This window comes from Sturnus vulgaris, chromosome 3 (genome assembly GCF_052056855.1).
Source record: "Sturnus vulgaris isolate bStuVul1 chromosome 3, bStuVul1.hap1, whole genome shotgun sequence".
Taxonomy (NCBI): domain Eukaryota; kingdom Metazoa; phylum Chordata; class Aves; order Passeriformes; family Sturnidae; genus Sturnus; species Sturnus vulgaris.
Genome location: NC_142245.1, coordinates 68,684,991 through 68,705,149, shown reverse-complemented (window position 1 = coordinate 68,705,149; position 20,159 = coordinate 68,684,991). Strand labels below are relative to the sequence as shown.

General features: G+C 37.3%; 1 long non-coding RNA gene across 1 annotated transcript; it reads right to left on the bottom strand.

The window, feature by feature from the left end:
• Positions 1–228: 228 nt before the first annotated feature.
• Positions 229–19,914, bottom strand: LOC148224395 (uncharacterized). The gene is made up of 3 exons (XR_015802516.1): positions 19,681–19,914; positions 18,790–18,942; positions 229–719 (listed from the first exon to the last, which is right to left on the bottom strand). It is a non-coding gene; the product is annotated as an uncharacterized LOC148224395 (long non-coding RNA).
• Positions 19,915–20,159: the final 245 nt, after the last annotated feature.

Below are 20,159 nucleotides of genomic sequence, written 5' to 3'. Positions count from 1 at the left end.
GTAGGAAATCTCATAAAAGCACTAGTGATGTTTTCAGAGAGTCTTATCACTAAGTAACCATGTAACACTGCATAAATACATCTCCTGGTATTTGCTAGATCTGGGGATGTATGTTCTTTGCATATGTACTGCAAAATCTTTTCTGAAATAGCCACATTTTTTCCCATCTGCAATCTATAAACTTTTCCCAGCTTTCATATCTCAGTTCATAGAAGATCAAGACAGTAATACTTTGTTGTTTTTCTTTTTTTGCGTCCATATTATGCTGAAGCCACTATTAGACCACAGAGTTGTCTTATGGCCTTAAAAACCTAGTGAAATACATTCAAAAAAACAAGATAGCAAATGACAGTTACTCAGTGAGATATCACTGAGTTAGATACTGCTATGGACTGAGATCACTCTGCCTGGATAACCCAGGATAATCAGGCTGGAACATGATTTTTTAGGATTCATAAAACTTAGAGCATGGTCAAAGACAATAAATTCATACCCATGTGTGTGATATGTATGCCTTGACACATGTACAAGGGCTTATTCCCACTTGATATCAGTAGGATGAGTTTCTCTCCTGATTTAAGTAGACTTCTCTTATTTTATGTCTAATAAACCATCTTCCTCTTCTTCTTCTTCTTCTTCTTCTTCTTTCTCATCTTCCTCATCCTATGGCTTTTTCTGTTGTACCGAATTACAAAGGGGAAATATTAATCTCGGAATGCCTAGAAAAATAAGAACAGCATGAAAAACGAGATTTTGTAAAATATGAGAGTAATGTTCTAACTGGAGATACTTTTCAAGAGAAAAGATGTTGACAGCTTCAACATCTATTAATGGAAAGAAATCAATTCCTTGTCACTGTGGTATGAAGTCATGTGCATGTTTCTTTTTCACTGACTGAGATTTTTAAAATCTTATGTTTGGAAGAAGTGAAGGCAGTGAGGAAGATTCTACATATTTCAATGAGATAAAGTTAATATCTAGTCATAATATAAACATTCAGCATAAAACATTCCATTTGTTTATTTGTCTGACATGTCTCCCTGACAATAACCTGGGGCCTAAATGAATTTTTATAATATCAAAGCAACAGTTTATTGTATAGGTCAAAGATAAAATGAACTCTTACAACAGTTTCAGTATTCTGTAATTTTACATCTTATATTGCATGCATTATGGAAACCTAATTTTGAAATAAAGACCAACACTTTACCACTGGAAGTAAGTAATTATGGGAAAGTGCTGTGGTGTGAGGCATGTGCCAAAGCAAAGTGGAAAAAATTATAGTCCATCTGACTAAGATGCACTTTCAGGAAAGAGAACGAAATCTTGTGATTTCAGTGAGGATTATTTGGGCAAGCTTTGGTCCATTTCCCTGCACTTGTTGTCATCCCAGTAATTTTTAGTGTCTTCACTTGGTTTTGGAATTTTCCACATTTTTTTTAGCCTTTCATTTCCTTAGTGTCTTCTCCTCACACTTTGTTTACCTTCCTTCCTTGATGTCAGGATTTTAATTGGATCAAATTTGTAAAGTTTTGCTCCTTCTCATTGCCCCTTATTCTATCTTGAACCATTTGGTTGTAGTCACTCAGTTTCCAGATTTTTTGGGTTTTATCCATTGCATTTTAATGCATCATATCTCCTTTCCAGAGCGTTTGTTAGACATTACTCTCTGATTTCAGGATTTCATTCCCCTTCCTGAAAGGAAGAATTTTCTTTCAGGAAAGGAAAGGAAATCTTGTGATTTCAATGAGAATTATTTGGGCAAGCTTCAGTCCATTTCTCTGCACTTCTTGTTGTCCCATTCACTTTTAAGGTTTTCACTCGATTTCAGAATTTTCCCTTTTTTCTTTTTAGCATTTCATTTCCTTAGCGTCTTCTCTATACTCTTTTTTTTACCTTTCTTTCCTGATTTCAGTATTTTATTTGGAGTAATTTTAGCAAGTTTTGGCCTATTTCACTGCCCCTCATGTCATCTCAGTCCATTTCATTGCAGTTGCTTAATTTCCAAATTTTCTTGTTTTTTTCCATTGCATTTTATTTCATCATATCTCCAGTGCATTTGTTAGACTTTGTCTTCTGATTTCAAGATTTCATTCCCTTTCCTGAAAGGAAAATAACCCATTTTGTCCTGCAAAATTTGGGTTTCTCCTCACACTACAAGAAAATCAAAACAAAGAGAAAAAATTTTCTGGCTTCTTTCTCTTCTTAAGTCCTGAAAGAATGACACTTAAAGGGTAGAACAATATACACCACACAATGAGCAAAAAACATTTCCCACTTTTAGTCATTTCACTTCTTCGACCTCTGCATCACTCCAATAGGATGAGTTTTCACCTTGGACTGCCATTTATATAATGAACCTTTTTAACTTAAAATATTTTCTCTTGCAGCCAGCCTTAAAAAATATGCATGTCATTATTGATTTAAGCATTCAGTTTATCACTGCAATTTTGGGGGTAAGTGGTTGCTACTTAGGTACCATTGCTGAATTCATGCCTTGATGGTGCTTTTTTTTTACTCTCTTGTAATTGCAGATTCTGCAAAAGCCAAAATTTCTCAAAGAATTCCTACTTATATTGTATCTTTTCTAGAAGACACAATCAGTATGTATTGCTAGTAGACAGAAAAACATCCTTTGTCTAGTTCATTTACATGAAATGGAGATTATCTTTCTAAATTACAATGATTGATGTCTGTTACAATTTCTTTAAGCACAGCCAAGATATTGATGTTTTTTTTATAATTTTTTAGTAACTTGACTAAGATGTGTTTTGCATTTAAAAAGTCTTTAAAAGCTGCAATGTTTCATCATTTAACATTTTTTTCATGTTACGTAGGGTTACTAGGATAAATTTTCCATGCTGCAAACAGGGATTTGGCCATGTGTTCCTCATTATCTTCAATGAGATTCAGATGGCTAACTCACCACCTTGACTTTGAATATTTATATATTTGTGTACACCTACTGCTGTGTTTCACTGGAGTTGCTACTCTCTGAGGATCAAGAATACTTATTTCTACCTGGAAATCTGCTAGCACTTCCTGATTTTTTCTGAAGAACATTTGAGTCAATTTTTGATCCACCAGTGATTTCACTGCACGTGTCTTTCTTATTTATTCGCTCTTCATGAGTACTTCTCTAAGGAAGTTTATTTTGAGCATTTTGGGAATGAATTCTCATTTTTCAAGCAAACAACTTTCTAAAATAATAGTCATTCACATGTGTTAATAGTTATGGTCTTTTAAAAAAAAAGAGATATACAAACACTGCTATGTGAGCCAGAAGATTAATCAAGCACCATGAAAAAAGTCACTATCACAGAACTTGTGGAGAAGTTTCTTTGGTGCCTGGGAAATTATGCAGCAGAATAATTATAAACGTGAAGACTAATTTTGCACAAACTGAAAGCAGAACAGGCTGCCTTCTGCTACCTCTTCCAAGAAAGCTGACAGGTGAAATGCAGAACGTGCTGAGAGATAATGTTGTTAAATCTTTCTGCATTTGCTCAGCAATATCGGTCAGAGTTCTTCATTAAAGTGACTTTGTGCTATTCAGTGGATGAATATGTGGTTTAAGAGTAAATACCACTGCATTTTATCATCACTGGTAGTCAACATAAACGGACCTCGCAAATTGACATCAAGTACCCCAAATCTACATACCTGGAGATGGGCCCAAAAATCTACCTTGACTAATTTGATGAAAATGCACTTTTTTTTTTTTTTTTAATTGCTTAGGTTTCAAAAATTACAGCAAAGTCAATATGAATCATAAGTACTTGGAACATGTAAACATCAGAAAACTTTCACTGAGATGTGGCAGTATTCTGTAGTGACCAGAGTGGAGATACATACTGCCTGCTTTTCTTTTGAAATGGTTGCACCTGATGACACTGACACTGTTTCGTATCTAAAAATATGCTTGTTTAAATTAAACAAAACCAAAACTAAAAGATCCCAAACAACTTCCCATTCCATAAATTTGAGCAGAAAACACAGAATACAGAAATATAGAAATATATGCAGAAAGTTCAGTGCTTTCAGCACAATAAGTTAAATTATTAAAGAGACACTGTCTCTTACTTTATAACAGTATTTTTGTAAGGTAGACCCTTTTATTTCCTTCTATTTTCCAAGAGTCTAATTTCCTTATTATGAGTAAGGCTTAGCTATGAGCCTGTTTTCTATTCTCAGAGTATCTTACACCCCTCCAGGATGCTCACCCTGACCCTTCCACCAGCAGCCAGGCCAAGGCACATGAGTACATGCTCACTTTCATGGCCCCTGAGCTGTGTATCCCATACAGAGTGTTTACACAACAAAGTGAAAACAAACACACCAAACAGTTTTGCTGCCTATGATAAGGTGCCTAAATATTTATTCAGCAGCTGAGCATCCAAACAGAACCAGCTTTAAGAATAAAAAATACAAACAAATTCACAAAAAAAGCACATGTGCTTCTAATTGTTCTTGCTGAAGCAGAATAATAGAATTTTTAAGGTTGGACAAAATATCTAAGTTCATCCAGTCCAACCATAAACTCAGCACCACCCTGCTCACCACCAAACCAGATCCCCAGGTGCCACATCCACATGCCTTTTATATACCTCCAGGAATGGTGACTTCACCTCTTCCCCGAGCAGCCTGTTTTAATGCCTGTCCACTGTTTCAGAGAAGAAAATTGTCCTCATATCCAAGCTAAACCTCCATTGGCACAACTTGAAGCCATTTCCAGTCATCCTGTCACTTGTTACCTGGGAGAAGAGGCTGATTCCTTCCTCACTACAGCCTCTTTTCAGGCAGTTACAGACATCAACAAGATCCCCCCAAACATCCTTTTCTCCAGGCTAAACAAGCTCAGCTCCCACAGCTGCTCCTTACAGGGTTTGTGCTCCAGTCCCTTCACCAGCTTCACTGCCCTTCTCTGGACTCACTCCAGCCCCTCAATGCCTTTCAGAACCAAGCACAGGATTCCAAATGTGGCCTCACCAGTGCCAAGGACAGAGGCACAGTGAAAGGACATGACACTGTAATGCTGTCAGTAATATGTTTTGCCCCTGAAGTTTCTTCAGCAGTGCCATATGAGGTAGCATGCTCACAGGGCATGCTGGGCAGTGATGAATAACATGTTTTAGGATGGGGAAGCCAAGGTACTCCCTTCCCCCTCAGGTGAAACCACAACCTTTTCCTGTTTATTTGAGCAATTTGCCCTCACTGGCTGAATTTCTTTCCCTCCTCCTCCTCTCAGATATACAAACTACCATGTGTATCTACAACATAATCCAGACATGGTATTTGGTTTTCATTTGTGTTTTTCCCATTCTGTTTTTTGCAGCAGAACCATCTATGGCAGCATCTACTACACAGTCTTGCATCAATCACACAAACATTTAGATTATTTGCTGCACTGACTAAAAAGTGAGGAAGGGAAACAATGTCCCTGTAATACTGACAGCAGACACCACATTCTTGAGAAAGCCCAAGTTTTACAAGAATTTTTCTTCACACAAGCCCAGACATCTCTAATGAAAATGGAATATTTGTTCCTTCTCTATCCAATGCAAGAACTGCCATTCACCACAAAGACACCAGTGTTGCAGACAATTTAATTTTAAATGTTCCCAATGGAGTTTTCTTGAAAGCTATTATATTTATTATTATATCCACATTTTCCTGTAGAGTGTGCTAGGCTTTATCCACAGACACTTGATCAGAGTCCTTACACCTTCAGACACTATTAAACCACCAACTGGTTGTTTCTGCCAATTTTCCCCTAATGTTCTGACCTAATTTTCCTGTTCTCATATCTGTTCTTGAATCCAAATCCTAACCTTCTTGTTTAATCAGCACCATCTCATTTTTGGATGTTGATGCTCCCTTATTATTTTCAGTATGTCATCATGTCTACTCCCATCAGAGCAGTGGATTATCGCCTCAATAAAGTAAGTTTATGGGAGTGTCTCAGGACCTTCTGCTTCAAGGTACTAAGCATTCAAACTATTTTTTTGTTCAGAGGACAGACACAGAGAAACTAAAAATGGCAACTAAAAGACTAATTTCTAAATATGGGTTTATTCCTGTTTACTTGCTGTATTTCTCTCATTACAAACACAACATGATGAGTTAGAATTTTCATTTTTCGTATATATTTCTCAAAAATACTATCATTCTTTATTAAAAATGTTCCTAGAAAATAAATTCTAAACTAAAAAATTTCATCCACATCTGGAAATGAATTTCAAATCTTTAAGAGTTTTTAAAGTGAGTTAATAATGTCATTGTATTCAATGTTATTTATTGTGTCTTTCAAGTTAATCAGTTAGCTTCCTTTCTAACTGCCTTGGTTTTTTTGGTTTTTTGTTGTTCTTTTTTATTCTCTGTAAACAGCTCAGTTATAATTTATTTATTTTTTATTGATAACAGAGTTTCAAATTTTAATTAACTACTCAAAGTATATATCCTACAGGATAAGGTAAATAGGTATAATATTGCTGTTCTATGGTATGATTTCTCTACAGAGACATTTTAAAATTGCATTGGTGATTTTCTTCCATATCATGATGTAAAATCCTACTATACTTTGTTTGCTGTCTAGTATAATCTCAGAACTTCTTTTGGCATTCCTGTTTTCCTGCAGTTGTGCAGGGCTTCCTAATTATGTCTTTATATTGCTCAACTTATACTTTCTAATTGCATTTGCATTTGTTAACAGCTCTGGGACTTTGTAATCTTCTGTGTTGTCTGTTTTTTGCAAATTGATATTTTCTGGAAAGTCACTATAAATTCACTAACATATTTGTACTTTTTCTTCTAGATCTTTCATGAGCTTGAAAGTTTAAACTACAACGCACTAATGGAATGTCTCAGTATGTAACAAATCCCAGTGGGAGTCAGCTTTGCTGATTACCATTACTTCTTTTGATCACTATGTCGACCTTCAGGTTATTTCTCATATCAATGTTTGGGGATTTTGCCCTTAAATTAGTTCTGTGAAGATATACAGTGCTCACATATGAATGCAGTACTCACAAAATCACAATCATATGTCAAGAAAGTGTGAGAACTGCAGTCTACTGGGTTGCAATTTGTGTTTTCTTTCCAACTTTCAAGTATCAAACATATAGCATAAAATTCCAAAGTGTTGAAGGATTGGAGAGTACAAGAATGTCAGGGAAAGAGCATTAAAAGAAACACAGAATATGCTGAGTTGGAAGGGACCCACAAGATGAAACAATAAAATTCCAGATGGTTTTGCAACAATGGGAAAGGGACTGGGTCAAAGACTGAAGATCAGCTTCTGGTAGTATGGAAGAATCTTTGGGCATCTGTGGGGACAGGGCTGATTTTGCTTATTTAAAAGTTACATTTTCACTTAGTAAATCAGATTTTCACTTCTGATCTTTGATTTTATCTTCAACTATTTTGTATTGCTTTATGTTGGACTTCTTTCTGTAAGTAGTGATACTTCTCTGGAGTTAGAAGGCAATTAACCTTTTGTAAAATCCATATCAGACTCTTTTAGATGTAATGAAGGTAGAAACATAATTAATCAATAAAGCAGTGGTTTCAAGCCAGTTAAACAATATTTTAAAAATCTGTTTCTTGTATTTGAATCTATGCAGGTCTTTTTTTATTTTACAAAACAATGAATAAATGCTCAGCAATAGGCTTAGAGTAAAATATATAGTTCTGTATTCACAACTTGCAAACTTACTTGAAAATATTCCAGAGGTTTTGATAATAAATTCTATACATTTTATTATTCTTAATGCAATCTCCATGTTTACATATTGCATATCAAAATTAAATAAGACAGTTAAACTACTTTTGGCCCTACTACAAACACACTGCACTAACAATTAACCATATAGGATTAAGTCTTGCACAGATTAAAGCAGTTAATCACATACGTAATCTCACGGAATTTATCAATTCAACACATAATTAAGAATTTTACTGGACCAGATCTTCAGATTGTAATCGGAAAAAGATGGAGAAATTTAAATAGGCTTTCTTGGATTGGTTTTGGGGTTTGCTTGCTTGTTTGTTTTTGCTGGATTTTGTTGTTGTTTCATTACTTTCAGGAGCAGTTTCCAGAGGGGGTTGTTAGGTTGGAGTTTTTTTGGTTTGGTTTGATTTGATTTATATTTAGGATGAGTATGGCTCACTTGTTAACACTGTATTTAAATGCCTTTCTCTCTTATATTTTGTACTCTTTGTAGTCATGTTGTACTCAAAGGCCTACCTAAAAACTGACTGCTATGGTAAGCATTCTATAAAAACAAGTGGACTGATCAGAGAAACCATGATCTACATTGTAGAGCTCATTCAGATTGATTTCTCCATCACTTGAAAGTCATAAACTTCCTCTATTAAAAATGTGTTTCCTGAAATTTGGAAAGAGAGGAAAATCTGAAAAGCTAAATGTATAAATTTTAAGAAAGATTAATTTTAATCTGTTTCCACTATTTAAGTGAATAACTTCCACATAAATTTACATTATGTTTTGAAAATACTAAAAACTGTTAATTGGCTTTCTTCATGGTCAGCGTTCTTACATGTATTAAATGGGCTACTCCAAAACTGAGGCTGCAAAATCACAAATCACTCAAGAACAAGTACTCTGAGACTTTCACATCACTAAAATTTGTCCTAATTTTCTTATGATAATCACTATTTGATATCAACATTGGAGTTCAAGCTAAAATATTATGTCCAAAATGTATACCTTCTATTACTGCAATATATTTAAGATATCCAGGCACTATTAACAAAAAGAACCCTCAAGCAACATTTTAAAAATTCAGTAAAGGGAAAAGGTTTCTAAGTGTTTTCACTTTCTAGAAATTTAAGTTAATATAAAGCATATTTCCATGCCCATGAATGTCATCACAGCCAAGATTTAAGTACATTCTTTGTAACAGAAGCCAATCTGAAACATTTGAACTTTTATTAGTGGAAAAATTATAGCTGAAGTCGAATGATTGAATACAAACCCAGATTGCAGACATTCCAACTGCATGTGACTTCCCTCCACATGTTTAAGAAATGCAGTCACAGTTTTCTCTACTAATTTGGTGGCCATAATATTACCAGGACTAAAATTACCATGGCAGCTTGGTCCTTTTGCATTTCAGAATTGCTTTACTTATTTATTAAAAATGTTCTTAAAAAGTTACCATTCCCTTTAAACAAACAAAAAAATAAAAAGCATGGAGATAAGCACTTTTTGTTTTTATCCGTTTTCCAGCTCAGGATTTTAGTTGTGCTTCAAAAACAGGAGGAAGCATCTGTCCTAGCATACTGTAAATTCAATCAGGAATCAACTTGTACAAATTCAAGCATTCTATTTCTGATCTACTACGGAAATATTTTTGTCAATTAAGTTGCCAACAGTCAACTCCACGTATTGGCTTTGGATGACATTCAAATCTTCCCAAGAAAACTGGAGTCCTTTCCTAAGTGGCCAATATTTTATTATTTAATATAATATAAAGCCATTTATTTTTATACATAAATCATTCAGTAGCAATGAAGATGTTTAAGATCATTTTCTCCAGTTTTTATTGTCTGAAACCTTTATCATACAGTTGCTTCCACAAGTTGCTACCAGTTAAGCACAGGGAAACTCTTCTCTTGCAGTAGACAGGCTGTGCAGAGAATGTCCTTCCTAATGGAGAAACCTTGCTTTGCAGAAATTTCGTCTTTGATTACCAGGAGCTGCAGAATTAGACCCACATGACTGAACAAACACTGTGTGGCCATTCCTAACATCTTTTGCAACAAAGGGTAATATTTTGCAGCTTTGTTATGTCAGTCATAAACTGATCTTTTCTTCTTTGGGTCATTTGTCTGAATTCACTAAAATGAGTGAGAGAAGACACTTTCATTTAGAGATAGTATTTTACAGCATGCTAAGTGTATTAAAGACTCTTCTTCAAAACATGGAATTGAAGCTGGCATTGAAGCCGTGTAAAAGAGAGAGAATCATGGATGATAAACATACATCTTTATTGCTAAACAGATAACAATTACAAAAAGAAGCACAGCTATTACCAGCAATAGTGTGGCCTGCAACACTATGGTAGGGATCATCCATCTATACTCAGGCCTGGTGAGGTCACACCTTGAATCCTGTGCTCATTTCTGGGTCCCTCACTACACTGAGGGGCTGGAGCGAGTCCAGAGAAGGGCAATGAAGCTGGTGAAGAGCCTGGACCACGAGTCTTAGAGCTGTCTAAGGGAGCTGAGCTTCTTTAGCCTGGAGAAAAGGAGGTCCAGGGAGACTTTACTCCTATTACAACTAGTTGAAAGGCGATTCTGGCACAGTGGGAGGCAATTCCTTCTCCCAGGTAAGAAGCAATAGGATGAGATGAAATGGCCTTAAGTTGTGCCAGTGGAGGTTTATATTGGATATCAGGAAAAATTTCTCTCCTGAAAGTGAGGTCAGTCATTGGCATGAGCTGTCCAGGGAAGTGGTGAAATCACCATCCCTGGTGGCATTGGAAAGACATGTAGATATGATGTTTAGGGACCAGGTTTATTGGTGGATTTTCAGTGCTGGGTTTATGGTTGGACTCAATTATCCTAATTAGAAAACTTTTCCAAATGGAAAAATCATATGATTCTCTTACTGTGACCGTGGTACAGAAAAAAATAACAAAATCACTATATGTATTGGTTTGCAGGATAGAGATTGCTTAGTGGAGGTTAGGTGTTTTGCTTAGCTGTTGAGTAAGCAGCATATCATAACTTCTTCAGTATTTGAAAATTATTTTATACATTAAATAGAGGTATCTTTTTCAATCAATGCAATATGTTCTTTACAAGATGCATAAAGGCATAAGTCAGTAAAGAGACTGATGTATCTGCCTGTAGGTGGGCAAAGGAAAAGGGATTAACTGACCAAATGAATACATTTGACATGTAAATATGCACAGCAGACCTGGTCCCCACTCTTTACTCAGTGCAAAGAAATAAACACATCTAGGATCTGTTTCACCCTATTGGAAAACATAAATAGGCCACATGTTCTGAAAATTCTTTTTAAACCTTGGATAATAATATTATGTATAGAAATATAAATCTAAATCAGTGAAATGGTCATTTGTTGCCAGTCTCATTTTCCTTTAGAATGCAGCAGTTAGGTTTGTGTGTGCTTTTCCTGGCTCCTTCTGAGATCAGAATTTAAAAGTGCACAAATAGTAGGAGAAATGTCATGTTTACAATTCTTTTCAGCATGGTGAGAAACAGGAAGTGACAGAAATAGTATTCTGGGACGATATTGTAGCAAGGGGTTCTCAGACATTATTATTCATGCTTCGTCAACAAATGCCTTATATTATGGGTTTTTGAGTTTACAGAGTGGGTGAAATGAAAATATATGGAATCCATCCATTTTGTTTTTTCCATTAAAATAAAAAAGTTTCCTATGACAGCAACAAAATCCAGAAAGGAAGAAACACTTAGAGAACAAAACTTACATTATGAATGCTTTGCTGGAAATATTTATACTTTACTCCTGGAAATTATACAAAATGCAACTTCACAGTGGTATCACTTGAATCAAAGGGTCTCTGCATGTTAAGATATTGAATGGAGGTCTAAGGTTATCCTTTCTGATGAATTTTGTTTAAAAGTACTTGACACATGTTGAAATCTGTTTCTTCCAAAAGTCAAACAAAAACTGGCCTTTCTAAAAATTGCATGAAATTCAGAAAAACAATTTTTTGTAAGGCTCAAGCAATACACAAAGGGCACGAGGAGAATCTCTTGCTAACTCTAGAAAAACTGTTTTATCTTTTCATCATGTAGCCTACTGTAATTGTCTCTCTCTTCAATAAGGGCGTGTGAAACATACTTACAGTCACTTTGGTTAAGTGAAAACCTTATGGCATGGTAGGAGTGTCAGCCAACCTGTAGCTGGGTTCTTCTAGCAAGACTTTGAGATGCAGGATGAGCGTGCTGGGATCACTTAGCTCAAGTGGGGGCTGACCCTGGCTGGATGCCAGGTACCCACCAAAGCCACTCTATCACTTCCCTCCACAGGCGGGCAGGAGAGAGAAAATGTAACAAAGAGTTCATGGGTTGAGATGAGGACCAGCAGAGATCACTCACCAATTTCCACCACGGACAAAACAGACTCGAGGATGTTAATTGAATTTATTACTAACATAATCAGAGGAGGTTAATGAGAAGTAAAGTAATTCTTAAAAAACACCTCCCCCCACCTCCTCAATCCTTTCTGAGCTCTACATCTTTCCCCCCAGAGCACAAGAAGACAGAGAATGGGGGCTGTGGTCAGTTCATCATACATTGTTCCTGCTGCCACTCAGGGAGCAGAGTCCTTCCCCTGCTCCAGTGTGGGGTCTCTACTACAGGAGGCAGTCTCCCATTTCATTGTGAGCCCAGCCCACAGCCAATGTTTCTCCACAGCCTGCTGCAGTGTGGCTCACCCTTTCCTGGGGTGCTGTCCTTCAGAGACAGGCTACTTCAACGTGGGTCCCCTTAGGGTCACAAGTCCTACCAGGACACCTGTTCCAGCATGGACTCCTCTCTCCATGGGTCTGCAGGTCCCTGCCAGGAGCCTGCTCTAACATGGGCATCCCATGAGGTCACAACCTCCTCTCAGGCATCCACTTGCTCCAGTGTGGGTGTCCTCCAGGGGCTGAGGATGGATCTCTGCAGCCCCATGGTCCTCCATAGGCTGCAGGGGCACAGCTGCTTCACTGTGGGCTGCACGAGGGGCTGTGGGGGAACCTCAACTCTGGTGCCCAGAGCACCTGATCCCCTCCTTCTCCAATGACCTTCTTAAATATATTTATGTCTAACACCTATCAAAAAGGTGTTACCACCGTTTCTAACTGCCACAACCTTAGCACACCTGTCTTGGAGCACCCAGGGATTGGCTCTGCTGGACATGGAGGAGACTTCTAGCAACTTCTCACAGAAGTCACCCCTGTAGCCCCACTCCACTACCAGAACCTGGTCATGAAAAGGAAATTCACTGGGATACGTGTATTTCTTGCTTTCATAAATGTTTGGTTTTGATTCTGATGTAGTAAACAAAAATATGCCTTAAGCTGTTATGTCAGAGAAGAAAAACAACCTTCATCTAAAGCTGCTCTTTTGTCACCTGCTGAGAAAATTGCCTCTTTTCCACTATATCTACTGAACTCCTTGTGGGAAAATGCCTTAATACACTAAAGTAAAATTAGTTATTATTTCCTATCTAAACTTTTGAAGCTCACCTGTTGTGAGTTTTTGCCCTCAGAGAAGGTTGGAGAGTTAATGTAGTCAGCCAGACAGTGTAGGGTACCAATAGCCTTAGGGGATGCATGGTGACATGTAGTTGGAGTGGAAAACTCAACAAAACTGAGCCTGGAAGAGGACAGCTGTCCTCAACCTACTCCAGGCAAGGAGCCTGCTAACAGCAGGCAGACAGGCTGAACCTGGGTGAGATGTTTGTCTCTTCAAAAACACACATTCTAACCTGTGAATTTCTAAGTAAATGGGAACACCACAAGGCACCCTGCATGAAGAAAAACCTTCTTTATTCAGCCTAAAAGTGCAAGGTCCCCTCTTGTTCCCTTTCGTCTTCTCTCCTCATTAAATTTTTAATTGAATGGCAGAGTTTGTGCAAATAAAAAAGTATTTGGGAAACAGAAATGCTGAATTTTGTGGGTAGATTTCAAATGAAATGTCTTCAATTTTGCTTTTTTTTGTCTCTTTTGTATTTTCAGGTGTTAACCTGAAACAGCATTCACACTAGAAGACCTGAATACTGTTAGGATGGGTTCTAGCCGCTTAAATTCATGGCATTCTTTCAGCTCTCTTGAGTCTATCATTGTTTATGAGGTGGCCATCAGTAACCTCAGAAACAGGTTTGTACAACCAGGACAACTGAGCCAGATAAAGCTTTGACAACTCTTCCAGGTCTTCATCCTCAGGAAGCAAAGCTGGTGTGTTTCAGAACCACAGAAAGGAAAAACCTTCTACACTTGATTTTATAGGCAATTAAATTACTGAGGAAAGAAAAAAAGTGTATATATTAATTTCAGTAGATTTTCCCGTGTCCCTGATTATCCACTCAAATTGCTTTTACTCTTGCTTGTTAAAACTCAAAACATACAAAACCAAAGTTAATTTCTGGCTACTTAGCTTCTCTTTCCACATCACTCATGGCACAGATACTCTTTAAGTGATTCCTGACTTCAGTTCTTTTTTATTTCTTTCTGACAGCCTCCTCTTTTTTCATCAAACATTAGAAAGCTAATGTTCTTTCTCTGAAGAAGACTTCTGGTTTAGCTTTCATGGTCCACAGTGAGAACTACCTCATCACTGGAGTTTGTTCACAGAAATGTTATACTCCAGAGTGATGATACGTTTTAGAAACAATTTTAAGCTGATGGGTCTAGTAATTATGACACGTATGATGTCCCACAAGTCATTATTTTGCTTCTGAACTGAATCCAAATAAATTAATGTTACTTTATTTATGTGGCTTTGTGGGCATTGTATGAATGACAGGCATTTGCATCTCTAAAACCACTATATTTAATTAACACCTCTGTTAGGAAGTTTGGAAGGGATTGGAAGCTGAAGGATTACTGTTTTACCACTAAAAATTATTATGATTGATGAAAATTAGCAGATTTTGGCTGCATGGGTTTTCAACAGGTTGTTCTCCAATTGAATTGAGAACTTTGGGTTTAAGGTGTAGCATTTCAGTACGTATGCCACATGCACAGATCATTTTTGGAAGGTGTTGTTTCACCACTTCTCATGGGCACGGAGCCATTCCCAAGAAAATAAAGATCCATTGCACACAACAGTGACTTGGGAGGACAAATGGCATCACTCTGAACATCCACCTATTACTTCTTCTTCCCCAGATTTATATGCTGGCATGATATGGCATATATAAAAATACATATACATATACATATACATATACATATACATATACACATACATATACATATACATACCTATGGTGTACATCTATACATATGGTATGATGCCATATGGTATGGAATAGCCCTGTGATCAGTTGAGGTCAACTGTCCTGGCTGTGTACCCTCCCAACACCTTGTGCACCCTCAGCACCCTCGTTGGTGAGTGGGGTAAGAGGCAGAAAAGGCCTCGATGCTCAGCAGCATCTAAATCACCCCTGCTTGTTAATGTTGTTTCCAGCATAAATCCAAAGCAAAACCCCAAACTCATCACTCTGGAGGAAATTATCCCAAATGAAAGCAACAAGCCATGGCAAATCCATATTTCCTCTATGATGTTTGTTTGTCTGTTTGCTTGTTTTCTTGTTGTGGCCCTCTGCTTTGGAAATGATCTTTTATTTAGATGGGCTATGCTTTTCCTTTAACGTGAAAATTAGTCTTACCAAAGAAACTCCAAACTCAAACCGAGTATTTTTCAGCGCTTATTTGTTTGTGATAAAGATTCAAAGACTTGAATTAATGTAATTCCAGGCCTATAGAGCAACAAAGAAAACAATAAACACAAAAAAAATGGATATAAAATCTTCTCACTCTGCAGACTTAATATTTCAAGAGTCTGAAGTTCCACTTGATAGTGGACACTTGGAGTGTCTCTTTTTCTCCCAAAGCCTTGGGCCACAGTGTTGTTGATGCTTGGAAATCAAAGCAGGTTTCACATCCACTTCTCTATGCTAAGCCAGCTCAATCACAGCTCTGAACAGCAGTCACAACTGAGTATCTGACAAGTAGAACACAAGCAGATACTTTGAAAACAGCAATTAGAAAAACCCCTTTTTATTTTTTGCCAAGCAATGTTCACGGTTTCTCACAAACATTCTTCTTTTGTTTCCCCCAAACATCTGTCTTTTGGAGCACATATATGGAGAGAGGAAAAGGTTTTTCCCTTTTTGATATTCTACCATTTTTTCAGACAGAGACCTATGTATGATCGCAGGTACATTAGGAAAATCCTAGAAAGTGAGCGAGTAGAATGTAAATGGCTGACCTTCAAGATCATAAAGCAAATGAAGAAGCTCTTTTTACATCAATTAGATAGTGCTTTCTGAAGAAAATGTTGAGGTTTCTTTATTCTGGGATCCATGCACTTATGATTAAGCAGGAGGAGAGAGGAATTATCATTTGTCCTCATTCAGGAGTCTCTCAGATTATTATTTTGATTTTTTTTCTTGCTGTCTTCATTATAACCTCTGGCAAACTAATACCGTTTCTCTTGCCTTTGTTGCTGTGGAACTTGTGCAATTGATACCTTCTTCTGTGTATAGCTATAACTGAGCAATAATTGCCCCTTGACGGATGGAGAACTGAGATGCTGAAAGAAGCTTCAGTGTTACAGTGCTGTGCACTGGGACAGCCATCAAGGCGACTTGCCTCCCTAGACCTGGGCATGTCTGAGAGGCAAATCCATCAGCACACAGTGGCTTGGCTGTTAAAAAATCCTGGCTGTGAGTAGGACCTGAACCCTGCCCCCCACTGTGGGGTGTGAGACTTAGTCCACCATGTAGTCTTATGCCATCTCATGAAGGAGAATATCTGAACACTTTTTGTGGGAAAAAAACCAGCACAGGGTACAGGAAAGCAGAAAATTAAAAGAGGACAGAACAAAAGGAATAAAAAAAGCAGCCATGGGGGAAGTGTTACCCCACAGACTTATGAGAAAATATTCACAATCCACAAGGGTGTTTCCAGGGCTCATTCTGTTGACTGAGGGATTTCTGACCCCTATTTCCCAACGTTTTAAACATTAAGGCATCGATTCAACAATGAGACCACATGTCCCAGCTGAATAGCTAGATTACAAAATAATTTGTGACAAGACAGATCCAGGAATGTCTTTCTGAAACTGTCATGAAAAATGGATGTATAATGGCAAAACGTATTCAAGCGCCTCATCCAATCTTTCCAAACAATATAATTTTGACGTGATAAGGAAGTTCATGTAAATGGTCAAACTAAGTGTAATAGAATCTACTCAAAACAAGTGGTTGAATTAGTAGTATACTGAATGTCTCACATCTATCTGTATTTCATGTTCCATATTGACATAGCTAGGATTAGTATGAAAGACAGTGGATATTTCTCTCTTAAAAAGGCTTTTCAGCACTTTCTGTAACAGTACCTTGTTATATCAGGCTCAAATAAAGACACAGAATAAGTTGTAATTATTTCATCCTGCAAAGCCACCCAGAGATGTTTTTGTTTTCTGAGTCATCATACTTAGACACATTTATGGAAATTATGTTAGTTTAAAATGGAATTATATGCGTGTGTACAGTGGAAGTGCTCAGGCTGTTACAGCAAAGTGGATTGTTGCTTCATTTTATGATAGTATTGAAGCAGACAGTTTTAAGTAGTACTTCTTGTACAATAATAATAAGAAAGTTACAGAACTATAAATGACTGAGCAAACCACCATCTCCAGAAAGCCACATAATGTTAGTCCCACAAATATACCTTCTTTAAGTCTTCAGTCTAGAAACAATTCCTTCAAAGATAACATTCGAGGCTTCTAGGAGAATTTAAGTATGTTAGGAGTACTTAATTTGTTTTCTCAAACTGCCCTTGCCCTTTTCAGGATGTGAAAACTGAGATTGACAATAATTCTTGGTAATTAAAGGAGCAATCGAAAGTACAGAATAGATTCAGTGGAGAGAAATAGTTTATGATTTGTTTTCAAAATCAGTGTGCCTTCAATTTCTTGTCTACACACATAAATTCCCCACATTAATTATGTCACGTTGTGGCTACCACGTAAGAATAAGAGTACATGATGCTACCATGATACTACCTAGGATCACTGCATTTATAGTGACTTGTAATTTTTTTAATATAAAATCAATTTTAAACTTCTCATATATTTCCTAATAAAATATATTAATGTCAAGATCTGGAACTCTGTTTTTTTTGAGGAATTCTTCATAACCCAGATTACTCCGATTAAAGCAAAAATGCATGTATTTGGCAACCCAGTATATCTTTAATGGTCTTGGTTGTGGCCTTGTCACAAGTTTTGTGGAGGAGCTGGCTACGTAGCCCTAGAAGCCAGGAACCTAAAAGGAAAAGATCCTATGGAGAAAATATAAAAGCACAGCCAGATTCTTAGCTCCTCTTATCTGAGTTGGGAAAAAAGAAAAAGTTAGACTTTTCCATGCATGAAGCCAGCAGAAAATTGCAGCATCCGTCCCTTGGCTCAGCTCCCTCCTGTTTAGTGAGGGAGGAGGCAGAGTCCAATGCTGATGCCTGGCTGGAAGGCACCCAGTCATCTTTCTGCGGGACCTCTCCTGCTCCAAGACCCCAGGGAGGTCTTCCTATTGTTCCCCATCCAGCTTAGGGCAGGAGGAACAAGAAGGGAAGAAGAGATGAAGGAAGAAAGAAGAAAGGGTTGAAAGGATGGAAAGAAAGAAGGGAGGAAAAAAGGAAGGGGAAAAGGCCCTGGGATTCCTAGGTATCTACTCTGCAAGAAATACCCAGACATTTTCAGAAGCTGAGTGAGGCAAAAATAGATTAATTATGAATATTGTTTTCTTTAAAACTCTCTCTCTTTCTTATTTTATCAAGCACTTTACAAAGTGTTTGCTGGATATTGCACTCATAGAGTTTTAATATCAGAATCTTTCTGATAATTACAGACATTATCTACTAAGTCATCCAGATGTCTCCAGAAGTATCATTTTTAGAATCTATCACTATATATACAAGCTGTATTCACATAAGCTGTGAGAGTCTTCAGCAGATCCAACAACCCAAAAAAGAGTGTTATAAGAAGGAATCCTCTCACCATAAGAGAAATGTAGAAGCCAGCAATATTTCTTGAAGAGATCCTTCTAGTTGGACCGGTGATGTCCTCTGGGTTGCAGAATGGGACAGGTACAATCTAGGCTCTACTCTAACTTTATATCCCTCTGCATTACATTTGATGAGAATTCCATCCCTGGAGAATTAAAAAAAATGAACTCTAAAGATTGAATATGCAAGTACTAATGCCAATTAAGATCCAAGCATTCTATACAGTTGATTTAACCTTTTGGGTTTTGTGCCAGCTGTGACTATGCCTCTGTACAGAATATGGCCACTGAAATTTAAATCCTGTTGTACAAATTACAGATTATTCCTAGGGGTATGGTCTTTGATAAGGCTGATATTTTCTCCTTTGTTTTCTAAATCATGTATAAGGAAAGGAGAACTGACTAGATAAAAACATCTCCACAGTTACATCAGATATATTCTGTATGCAAAACGATCTCTAAGTAGTCTTGATTTTAAAGCAGTTCATTATACACTGAACAAGCTGAGTCAACAGAAGCCAAGTCAGCAAATACAGCTTTAGTGCCTGTTTGTAATTAGTTTAGACATTCAGACAACAAAGGATGCTAAGTTATTTCTCTTTGACTGTATCATAAAAAAGGGAGAATCAAAAGAAGCCAGAGCAGGTTAGTGTACTACACTGAATGATTTCCATGAGGAGAAACAGTCATTGTGCAACATGCTACTGAGACATCTGCATGACAAAAATTCATTGCTGAGCACATACTCTTTCTCAGTGAAGCCTCTGCTAACCTTGCCTTCACCTGAGCTATGACACGTCTCCAAGGTAAACAAAGCTTTTCCTTTGGGGTGCAGAAGCTTGGGTACCTCAATATTAACTTTCTAATATAAGTAAATGAGTTACCTTGTTCACGTAGCTATTCCCAGGCTGTGTTCACTGGAGCAGGTGAGAAAGATGTGCAGCTATCTTCATCATCCCTGCAGTATCAGCTTCACAGGTACCTAGTAATTAGCGCCCGTAGAGCTTGCTGATTAATATCTAATTTGAAAGCTTCTCATGATTACTCACCTCACACTCAGCATAATGCAAGTATTCCTGTGCAAATAAAAGGGCTTGGCATAGACAAAGTTATGTGAATTGATTTAAAGGATGCTGAACGTTCCATATTTGTGCACTTTCACTTAAAGGACAAACGTACAAACTGAGGAATAACCCTAAGATCTTAGGGTCACACTCGTAGAATTGAGGGGGTTTAGTCTAAAAATCATGATCCCTTTATCCCTGCTGACACTTATGTTTCAGATACCTAAGATCAACACATACCATCAGATTTAACACTTTAATCACACAAGAGCACAGGTTCTGCAGATCTTTAGCAGCTC